Here is a 14,298-nt window from a genome sequence, read left to right on the forward strand (position 1 = left end):
ACCTGCACATCATTAGTGAATAATCAAGGACTGCAATAATTCGCAGCTTTCACACTCACTCTTTGTCGGTTCTCGTCAATGTTTCCCCTGAGACTACGGACTTCCTAGTTTTGTCTAATATACCTTCCTTTTTATTGTTCTCCTCATCTGCGTTTCGTGTTGGTTCATCCTCCGTTTATCCTCCAGTGTTTGGACTGTCCTGTGTCGTTTAAGTTTCCTGCAAATGTCAAAGACTGTTGTGAGAACCATTCTTCTGTACATCTCATTACTTCCCTGTATGGATATTTCTTACTTGCTGTTTGTACCCCTACCGTATCTGGATTGACTCACCTGTTGTTTTCATCACTGCTTCTTTCACCTTTCAATAAACCCTGCGATTGAGTCCATATCCATGCCTCCTTGAGTTTCTCCGTGACACATAAGTCTGGATACATAGTTGTAGTTATAAATCTTGAAAATATATTTGTATCTCTGAATATATAGTTAAAAATATGGATTATATATTTAGCTAATTTACAGTATATCTATATATGTATAACCATTTATTCAAATGTACCATTATGTATTCAGACATAAATATATTTTAATATATTCAGATTTACAATCATGTTTGTATATATAAAATGTTGTATCCTGATTTATAACGTTGTATCTTGATTTACAAATATATAAATATTCAGATTTTAAACTATATATTCTGAATTCATATGTATTTATTCAGAACTGATATAGCGATTTGCTGTTTGGTCCTCCATATTTATATCTCTGTAATGTAAGTGCTTTTGTATGTTGGTTTTAAATATTCATCTCCAAACAAAATGTCCAGAGTTAAAAGTAGATTTTTACTGTCTTTTTACATTTAACTGTGGTCTTACAGTTAGGTCAAAAGTAAATTTTTAAATACCAAGTCAGGTCAGATTGTCATATCATTGGGGCAAGCTGTCACAAGCATTTTATGTTGTAATTTAAAAATAATTGTCTATTTTTTGCTGTTTCATGAATAAGTTTGAGTTTATTCATTTCAAAACTCTTTAAAAATGACTGAAACTCATGAATAGCCTATAATTCACATCAAGTTATCCACTATTAGTGCATGTTGTCACTAAATGTCATTGTTTGATAAGTTAACTATCTTTTATTAACTTTTTCCTGTGGAATAATAGTGGAAATGTAGGAAGCTTTTTTTTTTTTTTTATGCGACTATGCAGAAATTGACTTTCAAAAACTAACCTACCCTGAGAAATGACAGCTTGCCCCAGTCTCCCTTATACAGTTATATATGCACTTTAAAGTTGAATAACTACACTGGGTAAACTTAATGAAAGAAACTTTTAGCAGACCAAAAACACCATGTTTTCCTGTAGGATGACTTGCCTAGTAACAGAAAGGGATTAGTGTTCTGATATTTGCCTAGTTAGCACTACCAATGTCCTTAGCATTACACAAAAGTGTAAATAAAATAATAATAATCATGACAATAGTAACAATAATGACCATGGGCTGCTAGATCATTGTAATTAAATAATAAATATCTGGAGAGCAAGATATCATAGGTGGCACCTTATCTCCACAAACCATATTGAATTCTCACAGATGTAAGCCAAGAAAAATAGTGCTTATGTCTGGGAAGAACAAAACATCAACTGTGTTAGCAAAGGTAGCAACCTCATGTAAACATTCCCGAGGCGAATAGCAAATAAGTTCACATCAAAGTGTACTACATGTTACCTCTGTATTGCCTTTCTCTTCTTTCTTTTTTGTTTTTGTTCCCCACATCATTTCAAAGGCATCATTAGCACCGTTTCAGAGTCATAGCCTTTGGGATGTAGCATTTGTATGCATCATTCACCTCTGTGCGCACACCAGACGCCCCCCGCTAATCCGGTTTTGTGATTATTTTTTATCGGGCGAAGAGCAAAAGATGCCCCTGATGGGTTGGAGCCTCCTTTTTCACACTAACCCCTTCTGGGCACTTATATCTTTAATGGAGAACATGCCAAGCAGTGGCAGAGCATCATAGTGCTCATCCTTGACTGTGTTGAGCACTGACAATGTTTGTTAGATTGACTGCTTAATCTGGGGCTTGAGGAGATCATTTTATTGAAAGCAACTTTGAGCAATCTGAGGTCAAAACTATAGTTCAGTCAAAAATTTTTAATCCTGTTATTAATTACAGTTTAAAATCCAGATGACTTTCTTCCATGGAGCACAAAAGGAGAAATTTTGCAGAATGTGAGAGCTGCTGTTTTTCAGTGAATGGTATCTGTCAAACTAAAAAAAAGACAAAAAAAAACCCCACTACAAAAGCAGTTCACAAACGCAAAACCTTATGAAAGTTTTGTGTGAAGAACAAATCGAAATTTAAGACATTAATTGCTACAAATCTTCTTCATAGCTCTCACATCTCATTGTGCATGTTCAAAATTGAAGAGTCACTTTTGGTTACGAGACATGCATATTTTCATTTACCATCACTGAGTTCATTTACACGCACACCAATATGCAGATTTCTCCCAAAAATAAGCTTATTTAAAAAATCCAACAAAGCAAGAAATCCACACTTACATGACATTGAAATATTATTTCAATACTATATTGTTATTCTCTGATTTTGATGTTAAACCGTGAAGAGGCATGTGCACATTGGATAAGCCGTTAAGAATGCCAGTTAAGGTGTTTACATGCAACGTTAAATCAGCATGATCGGCAAAAATCTACCCATGTCAATTGGTTTATTTTTAAGGTGCAGTCACACATACCTTCTCACGGCAAGCGCGTGTGAAACTAGCAAAAATATAATTGTCTGGCTTCCCTTTTTAATGCTGCACTTTATACTCAGTGAGACTTAAGTTAAAAAGAAACTCCTTGTCCATTGTGAATATTCAGTGTAGTCGTGTACGTAGCACTGCCCACACAGAGGTCATCGCCAAACCAAGCAACTTCCTATTGGTCAACGCACCGATGTCACATGTCAAAGTTCACTAAACTTGAATCAGCACAAGGAAATTCTTCGCCACCGGAAGTCCATCGCGCGAAATTCACGTTCACGTGGATTCCCATTGAGATGACTATTTCACCCGCAGAATTTTGCTGTGCAAAGGTATGTGTGATTGCGCCTTTAAAGGAATAGTTCACCCAAAAATGAAAATTTGCTAATAATTTACTCAGCCTCAGAGTTTATTCCTTCATCAAAACAGAATTTAAGATTTTTAGGATTTCATTTCAGGCCTCCTTTAAACAATGCAAGTGAATGTACTCAATTTTTTTGACGGTCCAAAATGCATATTTAGGGTGCATCAAAATAATCCACTCGACTCCAGTCAACAAATAAAGTTCTTCTGAACCCAAACGATTGATTATTTTTAGAAACAAAACAATACTTATATACTTTTTAACTACAAATGTTCGCTTCCGTACATCTCTGTGACGCGCTTTCATGAGATGGATGATGTAAGCTCGTTGGTATGGTCACGCATCACGTGGAGGAGGAGGCAGGAAGCACGTCATTGTTTACAAGAGAAGGAGAGCTGTACAAAAGTTTAATTGTCTTTGCTGTAGATTTGTATTTGTATAAGTGTATTGTTCAAAATGGTCATTTGGTGTGTGTATCCTGGATGCTTCAACCTTCAGAAACCCCAAAGAAACTGCACGGCGGGAAAAATATTTACTTTTCATCGATTGCCTATACATGATCATGAGCGATTGAGGCTCTGGCTTATCACGCTGAACCTGGATATCAGTACAACCCTACATTCTCTCAAATATTGGAGAGTGTGCAGTGAACATTTTACCCCTGAGGATTTCAGACCATCAAAAGAAACAAAGGGTCGATGTCTGAATTCATCGGCTGTGCCCATGCTGTTTTTCTAGCAAACTCTGGTATGTGTGAAAACTTTGTCATTGTCACGCCTCCCTCGGGCTCTGCACCTCCCTCAGTGCTCTGCTCCTCATCACCCGATTTCTAATTCACCGCACCTGCACTCAATTCACTCGCTTATCACTGCCTCCATAAATAACTCACCTTTATGCCACTTCACTGTCAAGTCTCACACAAAGGACACTTGGTTTCACTAACTACAGCTTGTGTGGCTTGAATTCCTGACAGTCATATAGCCTATATTTCTGCTAAAGAAAAAGTACAAGTAGATAACGCAACGGCATTGCTCCGAAATAAAGGATGGTTATTTACTGCAGTAATGTTTTTTTTATTATTATTATTATTTGGAAATTATTTTTAATTTTATATTGTTTTGAAATTGTTTTGGACTGTTTTGGTTTGTGAACGGCGCTTGGTCTGTGGTCTGTGCAAGTTTCTATTGTAAACAATGACGTGCTTCCTGCCTCCTCCACTTGAAGTGTGACCTTACCAATGAGCTTACGTCATCCCTCTCATGAGCAATATGCATTTTGGACCATCAAAGAAATGGAGTACATTCACTTGCATTGTTTAAAGGAGGAGGCCTGAAATGAAATCATAAAAATCTTAAATTCTGTTTTGATGAAGGAAGAAACTCTGAGGCTGAGTAAATTATTAGCAAATTTTCATTTTTGGGTGAACTATTCCATAAGTTTTTTATGACCTTACACCAATAAAGGAACATCGTTTAATGCGTTTTAATGCGTTTTCATGCATACAAATGTCAGCTTTAAGCAGAAGCGGTTTGAGAATGTGTTTGTAAATGTGCTTTATGATGTCAAACTTGCCACGACACATACTAAGTCTGAATATGAGCACAACAAAATTAGTCTGTATAACTTATGTGTTGTGAAGCCTTACAATAGCTTTGTATGATGAAAAAAAAAAATCTATTTTAATCATTATTTACTGAAAATCTTGCACCGGGGCTAAGGAGGTGCCTCAGGGGGTTGTGCCCCCTCACTTTGACCACTGTCAGACTATTGTGTCTGCTGGGATTTGCATACTTTGAGTTTTCCACCTTAGATGAATGAAGCATCAAAGACATCCACTCATGGCAGCCTTTTGCACAGAGTGGATCTGTTTCAGCCCAGATCAAACATACATTCACTGGCTGCCAGTCTTGAATGGCCGAGAGCTTTTGAACGTGTATGTGTGTGTGATTGAACAGGTTTGAGAAACAGCTAACCCACACTGAGTCTTATCGATCCAACAGAAGATCCTCTCCTGCACGAGTTGCAGCTCGTACACATGGTGGTCAAATACACAGGGTGCCCTTTACCACTGGGTTAATTAACCGGATGATTGGGAGTCATGGATGGACGGACAAAGGAATAATTTTGTACAGTCAATAAAACTCAGAATCACAATTATGTGGTAGACATCACATAAATTAGGACTGTGGAGAAAATCATGAACGTAGCAATTTCAGGACAGATAACTTACACAAAAGTACAAAGCCATAAGTCACGACGAAAGCATTACTTGTTTGTTTAAAGTGGGCATTTAAAGGTGTCATAGGATGTGTTATGTCAGAATAATTCGGGATCTAGTTTAAAATAAAAATAAAAACTTCAGCTGCTCATTTCTTACATTGGGATTTTCCGTAAGGAAATGTGCAGAGCTGTAGGTGCTACACACAGCCAGAAATAGCACAAGGTTTGATGAAGTTTACCATATTTTACTCTTATTGCTCACTTATTGTTAGTTCTTCTGGTGTTTATCTTGCTTTTACTTTATTACCTCAGCTTCTGAAAACACCAAATAGGAACTGCTGACATGTAATAGTAGGTGGTAATGTGTTCAAATGTGTTAATCTGATGTCAGAAAATTTTGGAAGTACGAAATACTGTAAGTTTCAGAACTCAAAACGTCCTCCTCACTGCAAAAAGAGAATTTGTTGAAACTAAGCTGACAAAACAACTAATTTTCTTCTTCCTCCATAATGTTATGTCACATTGTGGTAGATATTTGCATCTGACCGCCTCCACAACAACACTACAATGTCTACTTTACTTTATCACTTCCGTAGCCCCACCCAGCAGCGGTGAGCAGTGAGATGGCAAGGAGAGAGCAGGTCAGTCAAGACAAAAGAGCCAATAAGAACAGTGTCCCTTTACTGTCAAGTCTTAAAGGAGATGCAGCACCAAAACCAAGCGTTTCTAACACAGGGTCAGAATAAGGATGGAAAATTATCATGTTGTACAAATATATAACTGTTTTTTCGTGCAAAAAAATCTTTACTAATTAGTGAACATCAAGGAACATTAAAATAAAAAAAATAAAAAAAGGCATGTCATGACCCCTTTAAATAAGTTGCATCTGTTGGAACTAGTGGTGGGGATTTTGATTCATCACAGTGACTCGAGTCTTTTAAACCAGTTCACCAAAAAGATTCATTCAGATTTGTTCATTGATTGGTTCATTGATAATTTCTGCCTTTTCGACAGTAGATGGAACCAAATGACTGTCTTCTACGTTTTGAACTGCATTGAACCAAAAGCAGAGTCATTCATGAACAGAACAAGTCTTGTTATGATATTTCTAAAATTTGTGTGTCTACAAGTCTACTAAGAGACAAGCATTTCCCCACAAATAACAATGTAGCATATCTATTATTTTGTGAACTGCTGAGCACAACTTTTATCAAGCTATCCAAAAAAGACAACAATACTAGCCATAAAAATAATTATGAGTTTCAAAAAAGGCTGAAATTATGGTCATCACTCACTTTTATTCATAATTTATCCAGCCCCTTTTCTTGTTGAACGAGATTTTGAACTGAACAAATGACACGCCTCCTTCTCTTGCTTAATCAGTCAGCAGATTCTCTTTCACTAACGAGATGACCAATTCATTCATTTAATTCACAAATGAGTGTATAAGTACATTTTGTTTGTACATGAACGAGATGTACTCAGCTGGTTCAGTAAAGGGGTGTATTCATTTGGTGGGTCAAACCAATGATATGCTTCTTCACAGCCAAAACTTGAATGCTATTGGCTCGTGATATATTCCAAAGCACCAAAGCAGTCTTGAGCTTCAAACTAGAGCTCATTGGCTTCAAAAGGGAGAGAAGTTTGTGAACGAGAAATATGAGTCAGTGTGTGGAGGTAAACAAGAATGATTAGTTCGCTTAATGAAGGAATATACATTTAAAAAAATGATTTGTTCATGAACAAAACATTACTATTTAAAACTGTGGTGCAGTGGTTTGAAAATGGACTTGCTCTCCATGCTCTCACACAGATACAGGTTAATAGGGGCAGTGGTAGCTCAGCAGTTAAGGCTCTGGGTTACTGATCAGAAGGTCAGGTGTTCAAGCCCCAGCACTGCCAAGATGCCACTGTTGGGCCCTTGCGCAAGGCCCTTGACCCTATCTGTTCCAGGGGTGCTGTATCATGGCTGACCCTGCACTCTGACCCCAGCCTAGCTGGGATATGTGGAAAAGAAGAATTTCACTGTATATGTGCAAATGTATAATGTGTGATAAATAATTAAAGAAAATTATTATTATAATTTCCGGCCTATGTCATTTCCCAGTCACATTCTTTCTGCTCCGCTGTGCTAAAAAGTAACACACCCGTAAATTAAAAATAAATAAATAGAGAGTGAGAATAAATAAGTGAGAGTATTATTTGTAATAATAGTATTTGTTTAGGAAATGACTCATGTGCTTTTTATTCTCGGCCACTGATGTGTCTGTGATTTCCGAGCCACTGCGAACAACCCCAGAGGAGACACGTGTTGCCGAGACAACAGGCAGGACAATGCGCTCCATCCTGTTACAAACACACACACACATACATGTACACACACATGTTGGTGTGGCTATCCTTATGAGGACTCTCCATAGACATAATGATTTTTACACTTTACGAACTATAGATTCTATCCCCTAACCATACCCCTAAACCTAACCCTCACAAAAAAAAAACTTTCTGCATTTTTACATAAAAAAAAAAAACCATCATTTAGTATGTTTTTTAAGCTATTTGAATTCTGGGGACACTAGAAATGTCCTCATAAACCACATTTATAGCATAATACCCTTGTAATTACCAGTTTATAACCTCGTAAACCACCCAAACCTGCCCACACACAAACACACTGATCTTCCATGTGGTGACAACGACAGTGTAATCCATCTTCAGGATGCTAAGCACTGCTCCTGGCCTATGGGATTCAAAACCTCACTGTTGCTGTAGTATATAATGCATTAACGCATGGGCGATGCATGCACCACACACATTCGAATTGCAATACAGTGATATGTATATATGTTTCATTGATAAATCTTTATTTTTTTATATATTTCAATGTAGATTAGAATTTGATAGTGTGTAACTATGTTCAAAATTTCATACAGCCATTGTACTCTTAAAATTCTGCAGAAAATTATATGCTTAGTGTGCATAGTGTGTACATTTTTGGCATGCATGCAATACCTGGATAACTACAGTTAACAAAATGTGCAGTATACAGCAGAGCACAATGCATGAAATAATGCATCCTAGTACAGTATATGATCGGAAATTAACACTAGCTTGCTTCATACTGAATAGTGATACTGTATATAATGAAATTACAGTAAAGCTCTGTAAAGATACAGAATTTATTATGTGCTCTGCTGTAGGTAACCAAAAATTCTGTGATGCATCAATATAATTGTGATAGAAGGTTTGATTTTACAGGATGTTTGCATAAAAACAGTTATTTTCCTTAATTTTTCTTCATTGATTTGACAGCATAGTTGATATCAAGTGTGAGTAAACATGGAGGCTTTATACATTTGAAAATATTTAATTTTAAAAAGCCAAGATACATGCTAAGTTTATTACAATGTGTGCATTTTGCAGTAATGAGCATATGACAATTACTTTAACATAATATGCAAGAAAATAGGATAGCCTAATATATCAGTCTATTTAAAACACAGAGACACAAATATTTACAGTATGTATCCGTACATGCACATGCACATGGAAAAAATGGAAATGAATCAAATAAACTGGAAAATGTGAACTTTATAATGCCCTCGGCAGTTTTACAATTCAAAATAAAGTGACTTGGGAAAGTCTGAAGCTCCTTTTAAATGAGATTGCTGGATATTACACTAGATTCAATAGTTTGCCTTAGCGTGGAACAGTCACAACCACACCAGCTGTGATACAGAAATTCAACCAAGGAAAGACTTTGATATTGATGTTATGCATATATGTATTAATACTTTCTTCTTTAAAATGTCTTGAAATTACTTTTAATTAGAGGTAGGGTGTAACGTTGGTGTCTAGGAGTGGAAGAGGAAGAGAGGAGATGCAGGAGTAGAATCTTTAAATCCTTTAATTATGAACACTGGAGTGGAACAAACGATAGAGCTATCTTCACAAAATAACAAAACAAGAAAACACTATCAATATAGCAATACACTTCTTAAACTCAATGCAACACTTCAAGGACTGACAAATGATGAACAAAACTAGAGGGTATATATACACAGGGAAATGCATGAGGGAATGGAAGGCAGGTGCGGATGATGAACAGATGGAAAACTTCAAAATAAGAGTCCTTGAAAACTTAAGGGTGACAGAGTGTGACATTACCCCCCCCCTTTAAAGGGCGACTCCTGGTGCCCAACAATGGATGAGGAGGGTAGGGTGACACAGAAGATGAGGGAACCAAGCAGGATGATCAGGGGGCCTTGGGGGTGGCTTCAGGGCAGGGACTGGGTCAGGAGGCCTGGGAGGTGGCCACAGGGCAAGGACTAGGTCAGGAGGCCTGAGAGGTGGCCAAAGGGCAAGGACTGGGTCAGGAGGCAGAACCGCTGGAGGAGGAGACTCTGGGGAAGCGGGCAGAGCCATGGAAAAGTCTGAGGGCAGATCCGAAGGAGGCGGAGCCGTGAGAGGCTCGAGAGTTGGAGCTGAGGAATGAGGAGCCGTGGGAGGCTCGAGGGACTTAGCCGAGGAAGGAGAAGCCGTGGGAGGCTCAAGGGGTGGAGCCGTGAAAGGGGGAGCCGTAGAAGACTCTGGGGGCAAAGCCAAGGAAGGCAGAGCCGTGGAAGACTCTGGGGATGGAGCCGAGAAAGGCAGTGGAGCCGTGGAAGGTGCTGGAGCCGTGGAAGGCAGAGTCAGGTAAGGCTTGAGGTGTGGAGCCATGGAAGGTGGAGCCATGGGAGGCTCGAGGGACAGAGCCATAGAAGGCGGAGCCATGGGAGGCTCGGGGGACAGAGCCATGGAAGGTGGAGTTATGAGAGGATAGAGGGACAGAGCCATGGAATGCGGAGCCATGGGAGGCTCGAGGGACAGAGCCATGGAATGCAGAGCCATGGGAGGCCCGAGGGACAGAGCCATGGAATGCGGAGCCATGGGAGGCTCGAGGGACAGAGCCATGGAATGCGGAGCCATGGGAGGCTCGAGGGACAGAGCCATGGAAGGCGGAGTTATGAGAGGATCAAGGGAAGAGTCCGTGGAAGGCTCGGGAATGAGAGCCGTGGTAGAGAGTACAGGCAGAGACTGGGGATCGACTTCCGCTGTCATGAACAAGGGCAGAGACTGGGGAACGACCTCCGTGGTCGTGAGCATAGGCAGAGATTGGGGAGCAGGTGTCCTTTTCCTTCTCTTCCTCTTTCGGCCAGCAGGGAGTGTGGTTATGGTGACGGTCGAGGCTACAGGCACTGGCTCTGGGATGGTCGAGGCTACAGGCACTGGCTCTAGCTCGTTAACCGTGGAAGGCATGGGCACTGGCTCGTTAACCGTGGCAGGCATGGGCATTGGCTCGTTAACCGTGGCAGGCATGGGCACAAGTTGTGGCCCGGGGTTCCCGCCATAATTCACAGTATATGGGGGAAATGCAACTTCCGTGGTCGCCACTGCTGACTGCGGCAGGGAATCGACCACCAGAACCTGGAGAGGATGAGCCCCCCCCAAACAAATTATTTAGGGGAATTGTATGGAGAGGAGTTACCTTGGAGATAAGGGGTGTGGAAGGCGCGTAGACAGGGGCCGTGGAAGTCACGGAGTCAGGGGCCGTGGAAGAAGTCAACTCCTGTATTAAACATGATGAGAGTGAAGGGTAATGGATATTCAGGGTGGCAAAGATGTAATTCGCCAAGGGAAGATCTTCCGCCTCCGGAAGTGCTGTGGGTCTGTGGAAGTTTAATCCCATTCCATAAATGGGCTTGAGGTATATATCCGGTATTGATGTCGAAGCAGCAAGGTGAAGGAACTTGGTTGTGTATTCCAAGAGGGAAAGATCCTGCCTGAACAGCTCCAAGAATAGCTCAGTGATGTGCTCATCGAGGTGAGGCTTTGTAGGAGAGGAGGATTAGTGGGATCGCTGGAGTAGAGGTAGATGTTAGGAGGAACAGGGAAGTATATCCATATTTTTGTTGGTCATTCCTTCTGTAACGTTGGTGTCTTGAACGCTGGAGTGGAACAAATGATAGAGCTAACTTCACAAAATAACAAAACAAGGAAACACTTTATCAATATATCAATACACTTCTTAAACTCAACACTTCAAGGACTGACAAATGATGAACAAAACTAGAGGGTATATATACACAGGGAAACTAATGAGTGTAGGGCCTTGGCCCACTTAAAATGGCAGCATGGCCCTTTGTTCTATGATCAAAGGAGAGACATTGAACTCAGTTTCCCAGGATCCTTCACAAATTCACAACTGGATGCGAAGTCCCGCCCATGGACCCAGTCTCAAATGCCATTGGTCGAGCGGCCTACGACCGATGACGTCATCTTGTCAACAAAACCAGCGGACTGATGAAGTTCGGCTTCTCTGTGCTAAGCTCTGCCTGGCTGTTAAGGGACATCTGTACTGTGCATGTACTGAAGGAGTTTTCCCTCCATTGGACTGAGAACAAAGAGACCATGTTTTTCTAACCTCACCATTTGGCCACGGTAGAGTAAGATTAACTTAGCTTTGTTCAAGTCTTATAGTATACTTATATCAACCGGTTCAGTTTCACTGTAAAGCAACAGTGAATTTATTTTGAAAAACGGAAAGGTGACCAGTTTCCCTTCTCCCTCTTTTTTATTCAACGTTGACTACTTTCTGCATTCTTCTCCATTGCTGGATCTGAAGAATAAAGCAGAGACGCATCTTTTCGCTGACGAGCGTAAGACAAGGAACCATCCAGACTGTTTCCCCTGACCACTCAATGCAACAGGAATTCCAATGAACAACCCTACTGAAATCACACAGGATTTCCCAAGTAAAGCTTGATATCTGGGCAGATTTAGTTTAGAAACTGTGATTTTTTTCTTGTGAAACTAAATCGTATTTTTGATTCTAAATGCTGATGTTTTGAGTATATTTGTATGTTAAACTCTGCTCGCTGCTTCGAGTTGGGAGATTTGTTTTAGTTTCTTTTGGGGTTACGTTTGTTTTGTTGAGTGATTTGAACTAGTAATTCAGTCCCGCTCTTACGAGCGGTTACCCTTAACTAAACTGCATGCACTTTTCCTCTCTCTCTCGCTCTCATTCTCTCTCTCTCACTGATATTCACTGAGTGAGCGGCACCGCGGTTTGTGTTCGACTCAGGCTGGTGAACCAAATTCTCCTGCCTGTTTCGTCAGTTCCTTTGTGTGTCCGCTCATTTCCACCCGCACGTGGTATCAGCTCCATTTTGGATTTAACCCTCCATTTTTAACCTGATTCTCCATTTTGATTCCTTTGTTACCACACCTGGACACACACACACACACACACACACACTAGCATATAGCTCCACTGTTAGTTTAGGATTTCCTTGATTTATTTTTGGATTATATTCGGATAGTATTGGCTGTGTTCACTGGCTGGTGAACCAAATTCTCCTGCCTGTTTCGTCAGTTCCTTTGTGTGTCCGCTCATTTCCACCCGCACGTGGTATCAGCTCCATTTTGGATTTAACCCTCCATTTTGAACCTGATCCTCCATTTTGATTCCTTTGTTACCACACCTGGACACACACACACACACACTAGCATATAGCTCCACTGCTAGTTTAGGATTTCCTTGATTTTATTTTTGGATTATATTCGGATAGTATTGGCTGTGTTCACTACTGCTTGATTATAATAAATCTTGTTATATTATAATAAGGACTGCTGTTTGTTTTTGTTTGAATATTGTGTTGAAGCCAACCTCTGCCATGTGAAGAACTCCCAAGTTACCTCAGAGTACTATTATTTTATTGGTGTTAGAAACTAACTGTAACTAGATTACTATTAGATTTGTATACCAATAATTTAACTAGTTTTTCCCCTTTTTGATTATTTTGATTAACAATTAAGATATTCAGCCTACAGGGTAGATTTTGTTTTATGAGACTCAATCAGTAACTTGCTATCATTTTTCTCTTTTCAAAGAGTGGTGCCCCGAGAATAGAGTTTAATTAGTCAAATTTGATTTAATTACTATTTAATTATTTAATTGTTATTTGATTATTCCATAATTAATAACAATTAATTATTGATTATTTCTGGAGAATAGAGTTTAATGAGTTAAATTCTATTTAATTACTATTTAGTTATTTTAATTGTTATTTGATTATTCCATAATTAATAACAATTAATTATTGATTATTTCTGATAGTAAAACTGATTTAAACAACCAGTAGCACCTACATGAGGGAATGGAAGGCAGGTGCAGATGATGATGACCAGATGAAAAACTTCAAAATAAGAGTCCTTGAAGACATGAGGGCGACAGACTGTGACATAGGGTGTTTTTGATCATATAAATAATATGTAGCATATTTTGCAGCATTAGTACTATTGCACAACATTATAAAAATAAAAATAAAATAAAAACTTTTGACATAGTTAATTTCTATTTGAAAATGTATTTGTTTCACGAAGAGGCACAACAGGCATTAAAATAGAAATAAATTTTTCATCTTTGTTATTTTTTGCATTCTTACTGTAAATTAATTACTCTATGTTTTACTTGATTTTACTTCAATTGTATTTATTTATTTATTTTTCACTTATTCATTTTGTAGTCCACAAACCCGAAAGAGAATGGATTTTCTTATGGGGTTTTATAATGGAAGTTTTGGATTTAAAATAAGTTAATTTGTAAACATTACTTGACGATACGTGGAAGTTTTGTTCTACAACTTGTATTATACTTTCATTTTTGGGGGGCAATTATTGTTTTTGTTATATATAAATGACATGAAAGCTGTGTGTGATCATAAATTGTTATTCTATGCTGATGATTCTGCATTATTGGATTCAGATAAGGATATTTGTAAGGTTCGGGAGAAATTAGGTGAAGAGTTAGACAAGGTAGGAATCTGAAAATAAACTTTTGTTACACTTAGGTAAAACTGAGGCAATACTATTTGGTTCTAAACAAAAATTTCACAAACCTCATGA

Source organism: Myxocyprinus asiaticus, chromosome 8, assembly GCF_019703515.2.
Source record: "Myxocyprinus asiaticus isolate MX2 ecotype Aquarium Trade chromosome 8, UBuf_Myxa_2, whole genome shotgun sequence".
In the NCBI taxonomy this organism is placed as follows: domain Eukaryota; kingdom Metazoa; phylum Chordata; class Actinopteri; order Cypriniformes; family Catostomidae; genus Myxocyprinus; species Myxocyprinus asiaticus.